The sequence below is a fragment of the Otolemur garnettii genome, unplaced genomic scaffold (genome assembly GCF_000181295.1).
Source record: "Otolemur garnettii isolate 467f Iridium unplaced genomic scaffold, OtoGar3 scaffold00270, whole genome shotgun sequence".
Classification (NCBI taxonomy): domain Eukaryota; kingdom Metazoa; phylum Chordata; class Mammalia; order Primates; family Galagidae; genus Otolemur; species Otolemur garnettii.
Window position 1 is genome coordinate 1026239 of NW_003852665.1, and position 10578 is coordinate 1036816.

At 37.8% G+C, this 10578-nt stretch overlaps 1 non-coding gene across 1 annotated transcript; it reads left to right on the top strand.

The window, feature by feature from the left end:
- Positions 1-855: 855 nt before the first annotated feature.
- LOC111722521 lies at positions 856-918 on the top strand. The gene has a single exon (XR_002771303.1). It is a non-coding gene; the product is annotated as a U7 small nuclear RNA (small nuclear RNA).
- The last annotated feature ends 9660 nt before the right edge of the window (positions 919-10578 follow it).

Genomic DNA, 10578 nt, shown 5'->3' on the forward strand with positions numbered 1-10578 from the left:
GCACATGGATGACTGGAGATTGTGGTGCCATGTGGATTCTGGTTCATTTCGATGCTGCAATTCTGATAGGCTCTCAGGTAGCACCCATGCATCAGACCTGCCATCCACACCCCAAGTAATGAGACTTTAAGAGGCCATCTTGGGCTCTTCATTGTTTGGCTATTCTGAATATAGTTAATTTAATTGAGAAATAAGAGGTGAGGTGGTGATTTGCGGTATAAAGTCTATGCACAACATCCTCAGTCCTTTGCTTCTCCAGTTTCAGACTTGAAATCTTCCAGGACTTTGTATACAGACACCAGATTTCAGGATGATGTCTTCTGTAAATTTCTGCGTAGGTTGGGCTCTTGTCGTTCTGAAGTCAATTCCCTTGTAAATGTCTCCAAGAAGCACCTGTGGTTACCTGACATCTTGAAAAATACAATTTCTGACAATTTGGGTTAAATAGGATACTTGACTTATCAATTGAGGAAATGGAGTTGCCATCTAGGGAACCCCCTGAGTGATACTGAGGGCCAGGAATGCAAAATGTATATTGCGAAGGGCTTTAAATCTCATAAACTTGGAGACATGCAGAGGAATCATCCAAATGCTTGGGTTTCCTGGGATATTCCATTTTGTAGCCTGAATTATTATGATCTGTAGGCGGACGATTTACAGCGTGCCTATTAGAGTTAGTTCTAGTGTTTGGAGCAAATTAATGACTGGAGGCTTTCATGGGGCAGATCAAAGGTGAATTAAAGTAATTCAGGGGTTGCTAACAATACAGAGCTTCACTTTCCGAAGGGCCCAGAGATGCTGTTTTGCTGAGGTCTTGGGCATCTAGGAAAAGTCCACACTCAACATGCATGTAAGAAGTGTTACAGCTCTGTTAGAATTTGTCTTGCAGGTTTTCTGGTCTCTAACAGAAGAGCCCTCAAAAAAAAACATGTAGGAATAATGGAAACAAGATTTTTAACAATTTAGTGTAATTTTAAAAATATGCATTAGGCTCAGTTTATTGTTTTGGATATCCAATGCAGGAATTGCATAAAATCTTGAATAGTGCTATAGGTTTTAATCTCTTTACTATCTGCCTGTTTCTAACTACTACAGAACACACAAAAGGTTTATTAAACATTAAGACACATATACACAGGGTGAGGGAATTACATTACAGAACTTTGTAATTAAGCAAGTTCTTCAAGCTGTTGGAGTACTTTAAGTTTTCTCTTCATCAGTGGGAGTTTCTTGATAGAATGATGAACCAAAAGAACATACTTGATTGAATTGCACTCAAATATAACTTTGCTGTGTATACGCCCTCAAAACATTTGAAATGCCTTTTACCATGATGGTAAAAGACAAGATTCCCTTTAATTTATATCATAAATATTTTGCATATTTCTGTATGTAGAAACAAGAGAAATTTAATCATGACATTAGAACTTGAAGATGATGCTGAAACTGCTCAGGGATCCATACAAAAGCAAAAGTTTTAAATGTATTTATAATGAGAGGTCTCCTTTTATGTTTTCACTAAATGCAAATAATGGGAATCATTAGTTATAAACATGGGATAGTGCTCAGGTGCAGTGGCTCACTCCTGTAATCCTAGACTCTGAGAGGCCGAAGTTGGTGGATTGCTTGAGCTTAGGAGTTTGAGACCATCCTGAGCAAGAGTGGGACCCTGGCTTGACTTAAAAAAAAATCAAAAAATAGCTGGGCATTGTGGTGGGTGCATTTAGTCCCAGCTACTAGGAAGCTGAGACAAGAGGAACTCTAAAGCCCAAGAGTGAGGTTATTGTGAACTATGATGCTACAGCACAGGGTGACAGAGTGAGACTCTACCTCAAAAAAAAAAGACATATATATACACACATATATAAACATGGGATAAGGATCAGAGTTTCTTTTGCCCCCATAAAGAAGATTCTTTGACAGTAGAAATAGGATCAGGAATAGTTTCTAGAAACTGGTGGGAAAAATAAACATGAGTGCAAAGGTACAATGAGAATAGAATGTAATAAAAACATTTTAAAGCAGCAATGTAGATAAGTGGATGGTAAGGGGCCTTGAGTAATGAGAGGAGGGGTCCGCTTTTATATCCTTAACTTTAGGGATTTCTCCTTATCATCATTGTACCCCATATCATGCATAAACTTTAAGACAGGTAATGTTCTATTCTTAAATGAAGGCAAAAATAATGAAGAAAGGTTAAGAGTTGTCTCATAGCACTAATGATCTCAGTTGAACTGACGGGCATTTATTATTTGTAATATTTCTCACATTTATTTTTGGCCCAATAGTATGTTAGTAGATTGGGTAGAAAAGGAGCTTTTGAAATGAATTTATTTTGTTCAAGTTAAAAAGTTCACAATGATGTATAAATGTACAGGGGAATAAGATTCAATGATCCTTGATGAAACAAAGCTAAAGTAATTCAGAATCAGAAGCCTGAAATATTATAGGCAGTTTGTTCATCTCTGAAACCTCATACTGTTATTTAAATTCCTCTAAGTTCATTAATCCCATTTAATAGCAACTGATGCAAATCCACTTGGACTTTGGGGAGGAAAAAAATAATGGACCAGAATGCCCTAGTACCACAGAAAATAATACAATTATTTTTACTTTGCAAGAGGTCACAATTGAAGAGTTTGAGATTTTGAGATGCCATAACTACAAATTTAGCAAAAAGTAGGCATTTAATGATAGAGTTCACTTCGGTGGTTTAGGTTTTATTTTGAATGTTTGTTTTGTCTTAAAAACACTAATGCTGAAATGTTGTCTCAAATCTTTATTTTCAAATCACTTATTATATTACCATAAATTATATGGTGCAGTAAAGGCCAGATTTAAAAGAAAACACACTTTACTGTCTCATTTTTCTATAAATAACATGACACTTTATGAAATAAGAATTATCATAAAAGTTTCTCTTTTTTTTCCTTATGACTCCAGTGGCAAGAACTGAGCTAATGGCCTTCCTCCAAGTAGCTCAGTGGACTAGTCCAAATATAGGAGTATAATGGGTAGAGGTTAGCTGTAGGAAGTCTGAAAAAAAGGGCAATCTATAATTTCACCACAATTATAATGTTTCCCTTAAATAATAGTTAAGTCCATGGGGTGAGTGCTAACAAATACCTTTTAAAGATGCTGTTATTACCTTCATTGTTTTGATGCTTTGGCACTCTCCACACATGCCGTTAGACCCAACAGCAGGCCTGGGCCATGACCCGTGGTGGTTTAGAGGCTGTGGGTAGCAATCAGGCAAGGGCCTCAGTCCATCGTCTAGGGTGGAGCACATTGTTATCTTGAAAGCCAGCTGTGCCACATTTACAGGAAGCAAAACCAGCAAAGTTAAGAGACTCTTTGTCAAGATTAACTAGACCTCCATCAAAGCCCCACAGAAGAGACTATAATGTTTGCCTCAATCGGAATGACTCAGAGAAACCATTCTTTTTTTCTAATAAAGAAGATTGCTAAAAAAAAAAAAAAAAAGCTCCAACTTAGTGGGCTTGGGTGGAAATCCTATTTTGTCTGCTTTACACCTTGATTTTGCAAAAGGAAAATTTGTAAGTAAAGCTATCTCTTGGGTAAATAACCCCCTCAGATAGCTGTGGGGGTGTGGGGGAGGTCACTGATGGAATAAGCTTCAGGTCCCAAGAATCAAAGCAAGGCATGTGAGTGGCACCTTTGGAATAAATGGTGAATGGAGAGTGGGACGAACACCTCTATAATTAGACCGAAAATTCTTAAGTATGACATGCATCGCTCAGAGGCATCAGGATCTGTGTTCATCTAACACGGTGGGGACAAAGAAAGGTCTGGCTGGGGGATAATCCTCCCTGGGATCCGCTGACAAAAGGAGCAATAAAATACAGACAACTGTCCCGAGTGGATTTATTGGTGTATTTCAGGAGAGTCCTTCTGTCCCCACTGCCACACACTGTACTATTATGGCTTATGATTAGGGATGGAATCGTGCATTTGCCAAGTTTAAAACCCACATGAAATTGTAGGGTTAGAGTCTGGAACAAAACTTCAGCTCCTTGGTGTGGAGTTTTTCTACTTATGGCAAAATGTGGCTTCCGGGAGGGTGAGTTAAGATGCCTCAAAGGGAAAAAATTCTTCTGAGGGAACATTTTGATAATTCAACTGTAAATAAATATAAATCCAAAACATATTTTTAATTAAAGGGAAATTGCTTAGAAAAACATGCTTCTATCCATTCCCCTCCCACATACACTCAACTCACAATCTTCTCCAAATACAGTTCAAAAGGGGCAGCTTTGGAAAGGGAGGGTTTATAAACCCACGTTGGATGGCCTCTGTCTGATGGAGTTCCAGAATCGGGACCTTTCAATACGTCAAAATAATGCCAAAAATTTTCTTCTCAATGACAAGTCACATTAAATAGAATTAACGAGTTATGAAACATACGTTATCATTTCCTTCCATTGGACATACTGGAATTTTTGCCCTTTTTATTAATAATATACTGAATGATCGACCCATTAGCAGGTTTTCCATTTCTCGGCAAGTTTCTCTACTTTGACAGCCACAATTCCTCTGCATCTTCACCTCTCCATTCCCATTCCCTCACAACCAGGCCACTAGAATTACTGTATGCGAAATATGAAAATTTAATTCTGTCTTTGTTTCTTGTTTTAGGCTCTCTTTTTGTGGCGTTTGTGGGATTTTATAATTATGCTTCATGAAATGCTTTCAGGTCTATCTTCTCCATATATAGATAGATAAAAATATGTATAATAAGCAACCATTCAGAGGGAAGGAAGGCAGGAACAATGGGAAGGGGGAAATGTGAAAAGGAGTATTCAGTTACCCTCAAACATTTGTAGTATCTGCGTTTGGTCTAGCATTTTTTTCTTTAAAGCTGGCTTCAAAAGGAAACCTAAAGATACTGATACATAATCTCTTAGAGAGCTCTCACCAGCTGCCTACAAGGACAAGCAGAATTTAGTATTTGTTTCACTATTTACACAAAAGGGGCGCAGGAAGTTTCATTGGTAGAAATGAAGTAATTAAAAGAGCACATAGAAGTTAGCCTTGAATGTTTATTTTCAAGGGTGTTTTGACAACATCTTTCTCCTACCCTCAAATAAATATCTCCACTGCTAGATTGAACTCAATCCAAAGAGTGCGTCTTCCTCATTTTGGTTTTCTAGCTAGCACTGGACCTAAAATGTATAAAGGTATCCAATAAATGTGTTTCAAAAATAATTTTTTGTGTGTAGATGTGTACGGGCCTGTTCCTCCCCCAGGCCCCACAGTGATAAAAGAAAGCTATCCTCTGCAATCTTTCATGATATTTAAAGCTGTTGTGGGCTAAAATGGCAGTTATGGCTGACCTCCACTAGTCAATCAGGTGAGTATTTATACAGAAGGTAGCCAAACATTGTACCAAGTCTTTTAGGATCTGAAGTTAAGAGGCTTAAATCATCCTACCCATGTAATTTGTGATTGTTTCTTTAATATTCATAAGAATATCATCTGCTTAAAACAAGGTAGGATTGAGAGCTTATTTTTTAAAATCATTAATAGCAAGTGCCAGCAATAATGAATTTTTAAGATGCATTTAACATTATTTTAAATTACATCTTTTCAATGTCAAACTAGGCATAATCCATAGGCAAAATTAGCAAATATGTCTGATTCTTTTCTCTGGACTTTGAGTGTTATTTTCATTTACATTTGAATCCCAAGAATCTTAGCAAAAGTTCATGTTCAAGGTCTTAAAACAGAATTGTCTTGCACTGGAAGAAACACAATTAGGAAATCAAAGATTTATATCAAAAAAGTACCTAAATCTTTATTCTACATTTTAAATTTCAATCTGTCCTTATATTTGTGATGGGAAGTACTTTTAAAGAAATATTTGGTATTTGACATCAACTTGCAGAGAAACCTTAAACTTCTACCTTTGAGGAACTAAAGAAATCCGTTTAGTTAATTTTGGTATTTGATGCTTACCATCACACTAATCCAGGCAATTTACCAGTGGCAATGAAACCTTATGATTCCTTTTTCTTAACTGAATTTCTTCTTTTTCAGGTTAATGATTAAACAAATTGAGTAGCATAATTGGGATAAAATGAGATTTCCCAGGCAATGAATCGCCTTCTTATAGGTTATAAATTTATTCTGAACAGATAAGCTACTGTATTTTCAATTGGCCAATCAAAATATCACTTTACTTCAAAGGAAAGGGCGCACTAATTGAATACCTTCACTGACTTCCCACTTATGACTGTCTTCCCATTACAGAATACAATTGGACAGGGTTTTAGATTCAGTGTTATGAACTGAACACATCTTCTCTGCACAAGGACTTTACTATATGAAGAGGAATATTATAGAGCAGACAAAATGAGAGGCATCTAAGAATCAGGTCAATGGCAATGAACCATTGTTGCTAAGTGTTTAGTTGCCCTTTCAGCATAACAAAGGCTATCTTGGGGTTATCCTTTCTTAGAATCACCTCCTTTGCTCCCATAGGGTAGATAGCCACAATTTGTATTTAAAGGCAGTTTATTCTTCTTTAAGAAGCGTAAGAAATATGGAAACATATATTCTCCTAACACCACTTCTGAAGATGCAAACAACAACCTGAGGTTCTGCAAAATTTTAATGTTATTTGGAAACAAAGAACTTAATAGTGCAATGAAGTAGCAGCCAAAGTTGTTACATTAGTGACTGCAGATGTTGGGAGAGAACTTAGGGCAGTGAACAAAAGCATGTAATCCTGCTGTGAGGGACCCTTCCCTTATTCATGCGCAGTAGTGCTTGAGCCGAGAATAGTGAGGGCACAGAACAGGTGCCAGTGTAGTCACAAGGGATTAAGTTTTCCACTGAGCACAACTTTTACCTAAAACCAAGCTTTGATTAGCCTCACAGCTATCACTATTTAACACTTATCTAATACCAATGATAAAATACCAACTGGTATGTAAAGGGCAAACCCAGACTCCTAACATTGGGTTAAGAGCCAGGTTGGTCTTTTCAAATATAATTCATGAAGCCCTTGTTTAGAATTCTCCTTAAATCTAGGAGTAGATAGGCTAATTCACACTCCTGCCACATCTTATGGTGTGTATCACAGGTACTACAACTTTCTTAGCCTTGCTCTCAGTTTACGTTTCTAAGTCCTGGAGCTCAATTAAGTCTTATCCTTGGGGAACAGGTTAGTAGTAATACAAAGGGATGAGAAATCAAAAACTATGAACGTTCAGTTTGATACACAAAAAGTTTAGAAGAGCTTAATAGGAACAGTTCCATTTTTTTGTAATATTTATTGAGATTATACTGTCTGTGATTAACAAGACGTTATTTATGGTCTTGAAAACTCACAATGAAAACGAGGAGCTGAGGGACCACCAACGTGTCAGCAGGGACTGCGGCAGCGTCCCAGAGAGAGGGCCCTGGACAGCTGGGTATGCAGCTGCTGGACAGAGCTGGGAGCCAACTAGAAGAGGAAATTCTTCCCTGAGGAGGAATGTGGTTGGGCTGGGTCTTAAAAGACTAACAGAAATGACCTGCCCAAGGACTGGAGGTAGAATTTTCAAAGAGGACGAAAAAGCACAGTTGAAGGTGTAGAAGCTAAAGAGATGGGCAGGCATCCGGGAACTTGCCAGCACTGTGGTAGGGTGGTGGTTCCAGGTGAGGCCAGAGCAATGATGGTGATTCCAGAGACTTTGTAAGATGACTTGGGATTTACAAAGACAAAACTGGGGGCTTTCGGAACTCTTTTAAGTAGATGGTTATCAGATTGAATTTTAAAAAGATTTCATCAGTACTTTTTAGAAGATTTTTGGAGAAGACTGGAATGATTTCAGAGAAATGATTAGTGATTTAAGTTACTTTGAGACATCACCATGATGTATGTGATTAGATGTAATTTTTAAACCTATCAGCACTGCTTGGGAACATAGAGGAAATATGAACTACTGTCATGCTTTTTAAGAATGCTTATCGGAGCCCTGACTGTTCTAGCACAAAAGCACGTGTTTTTACCATCGGGGATGACTCCATCGCAGGCCATTCAGCAAGTCACTTTGTTTCTCATTTCATCATAAAAAATCATTGCCGCAATTTCTCTATTGGTATTTATGAAATATTCCTTTGATGCCACCATATCTCATCAGTAAACATGGCCCTTCAACAATCTCATTATGACTGGCAGCTATGCGCCCATTAGAAGTATCTATTTTATGTTTCTACCTGCCAAGCACACGTGTGCATCTCTGTATTCACTGTATAATGCTCTGAGGTAAATATCATCATCATTTAGCAATTTTGCATGCAAGGGCAGGGAGCCTTAAAAAGCTATGTGCTTTGCTGTGGGGCGACACCAGGAGGTGGCAGAGCCACGAAGGGAACACAGACTGTTTTACATCTAAGCCCCTGCCCTCCGTAATCTCCACGTCCTGCGTGTTCGAACCAGTTTCCACTAACACTTTTTAACTTCACATTTGTTTCTAAAATATTTCCTTTAAGCAGATGATACACTATCCTTCAAATGAAAATATTTCAGCATCTTCAATAACATGTTTTGCATAAACTCTTCATTCGTGCCTGTTGACCTTTTCAAAGCCACCCTTTTGTTTGTTCCAACTTCGGCTTTATTTATATTTTAAATCAAGACATTTCTTCCTGTGGAGTCCACACAAGCTACTCTTGGGACATCCCTGTGTTCACACAGAAGCTAAAAATGGAAAACCCAGGGTCCTTAACTGGACTCTGGCTTTCTAATTGCTCCTGTGGTGCGGCCACCACATTCCCAGATGTGTGAGAGAGACAGAGGGGGCAGTGAGGGAAGTGAAATGTTAAAATAAGGCTAAGCAAACAGTTTGCCCAACAGATGTTAACCCAATTCATAATGTAAAAGTTCCTATTTTTGTTCACCACTTAGACAATGAACATTTTAATTTCTCCTTCAAACACTGCTTGGGAGTGAGGCTCAGAAAGCTAAAGTCATCAACGTTTCCATCAAACTTTCTTCCTAGTCACAGGTCAAAGAACCAACAAAGGCATGTTTTCCCTTTTTTATTTGTAGCCTAGCATTATTAAGAAGCTCGGTTTAGGACTTAGATAACGTGTTTAAAGATGTCTTCTTGGTTAATATGGTCACCAGGACTAGGTTTAATCAAGATTGAATAACCTATTGCTCTAGGACTCATCCCATTGGGAAAGCAATGCCCCCGAGTTATAGAATATTTATCTTTTAAATATAGTAATTAAAGTCAACTACAACCTACTTCTTTTTTTCTCCAAAACACTCTTAATAGCAACTAACCTTAGTCCTCAGATAGAATTGAGGAAGCATTAAGAAGCCCAGAGAATTTAGGAGAATAAACTAGTTTGAGTATCATGCCCTTACAAAGATACACGAGCAGAGCATTGATAGCTATTCACAATGAACAGGGAAAAGGAATATTTGTATAAACTCTAAAACTGTATTTTGACAAATTATTTAACTGGAAGAATTGAATTTAAACATGTGGGTTTCTAAATCTCCAGTCTTATACCCAGACCACAAGAAAATTGCACCCTCCTGCCTCCGCACCTGGGTTCTTCAGGGGCCCCTGAACCCTAAGTCCCCACACAGGGCCAGCTCACAGGGACAGGAAGGCAAAGCTGACACCAGTAATGATAAGAACCTTGGTGGTAAAAGTCATATATCGGAGGAGCTAAAATAATTGCAAGCCTAACTCTTGTGCTATAAAAGGGTAGTAAATAGAGAACAAAGGCATGTGGAAAAGAACAAAGGAAATAACCCTCCCTCCCACCCCCCACCCCCCTGAGAAAAGCCTAAAGGACAACCTAATGCTGGATGAAAGCTCAGGAAAAAAGAGAGAGAACACTGTTTGAAGGAGAGAAATTTATTTTCTGGTCTTTGTTTGTACTTGTAGACTTCTATTTTTTTCCTTTCCTCCTGTGTGCTATCCATTTCTCATAGGTAAAAAGTCTACACTGCAACATTCACAGGCTTTCTTCTTATTGAGGGTATGATCCAGCAGAACTGAGATGCCAGAGGGACAAGTGAGTGTCCGGTTTCTAATTGTAGGTAGATACGTCACAGGAATGGAAGCAGAGCAAAGATGGTGATGAAGATGATGACGGTGACCATTTAAACACATTTTATGGAATCATAGAACTGAAGACTTGGACGTGACCTAAGGGACTCCATCTTCTTCCCAGTTCTATATTTCACAGATGAAGGAACAGCAACTAAAGATTAGATTATGATCATGTTTATATATTTTGGTTCTGGATTCTCTGTTGTCTCTTCGATTGTGTGATAATTCTAGGTATGTCAGAGATACTAAGAATGTTTAAATACTTAAATAGTTGGGGTAACATATTTGTTTGGCAGAATCGTGTTTAAAACTTCAACAACTTTAAAATGTTTCTTTCAACCATATCAAATTTATATTTTCTATTTTTTCCCCTGGAAAATGTCTCATCTTTCCCAATGAAAATAGCTTTACTTTGGAATAATTTGTATCTTATCTATTTTTAAATCTTGGTTTCCAACAAGTCTGTGAGTACGAATGTAATTATTTTTTTCCTCTC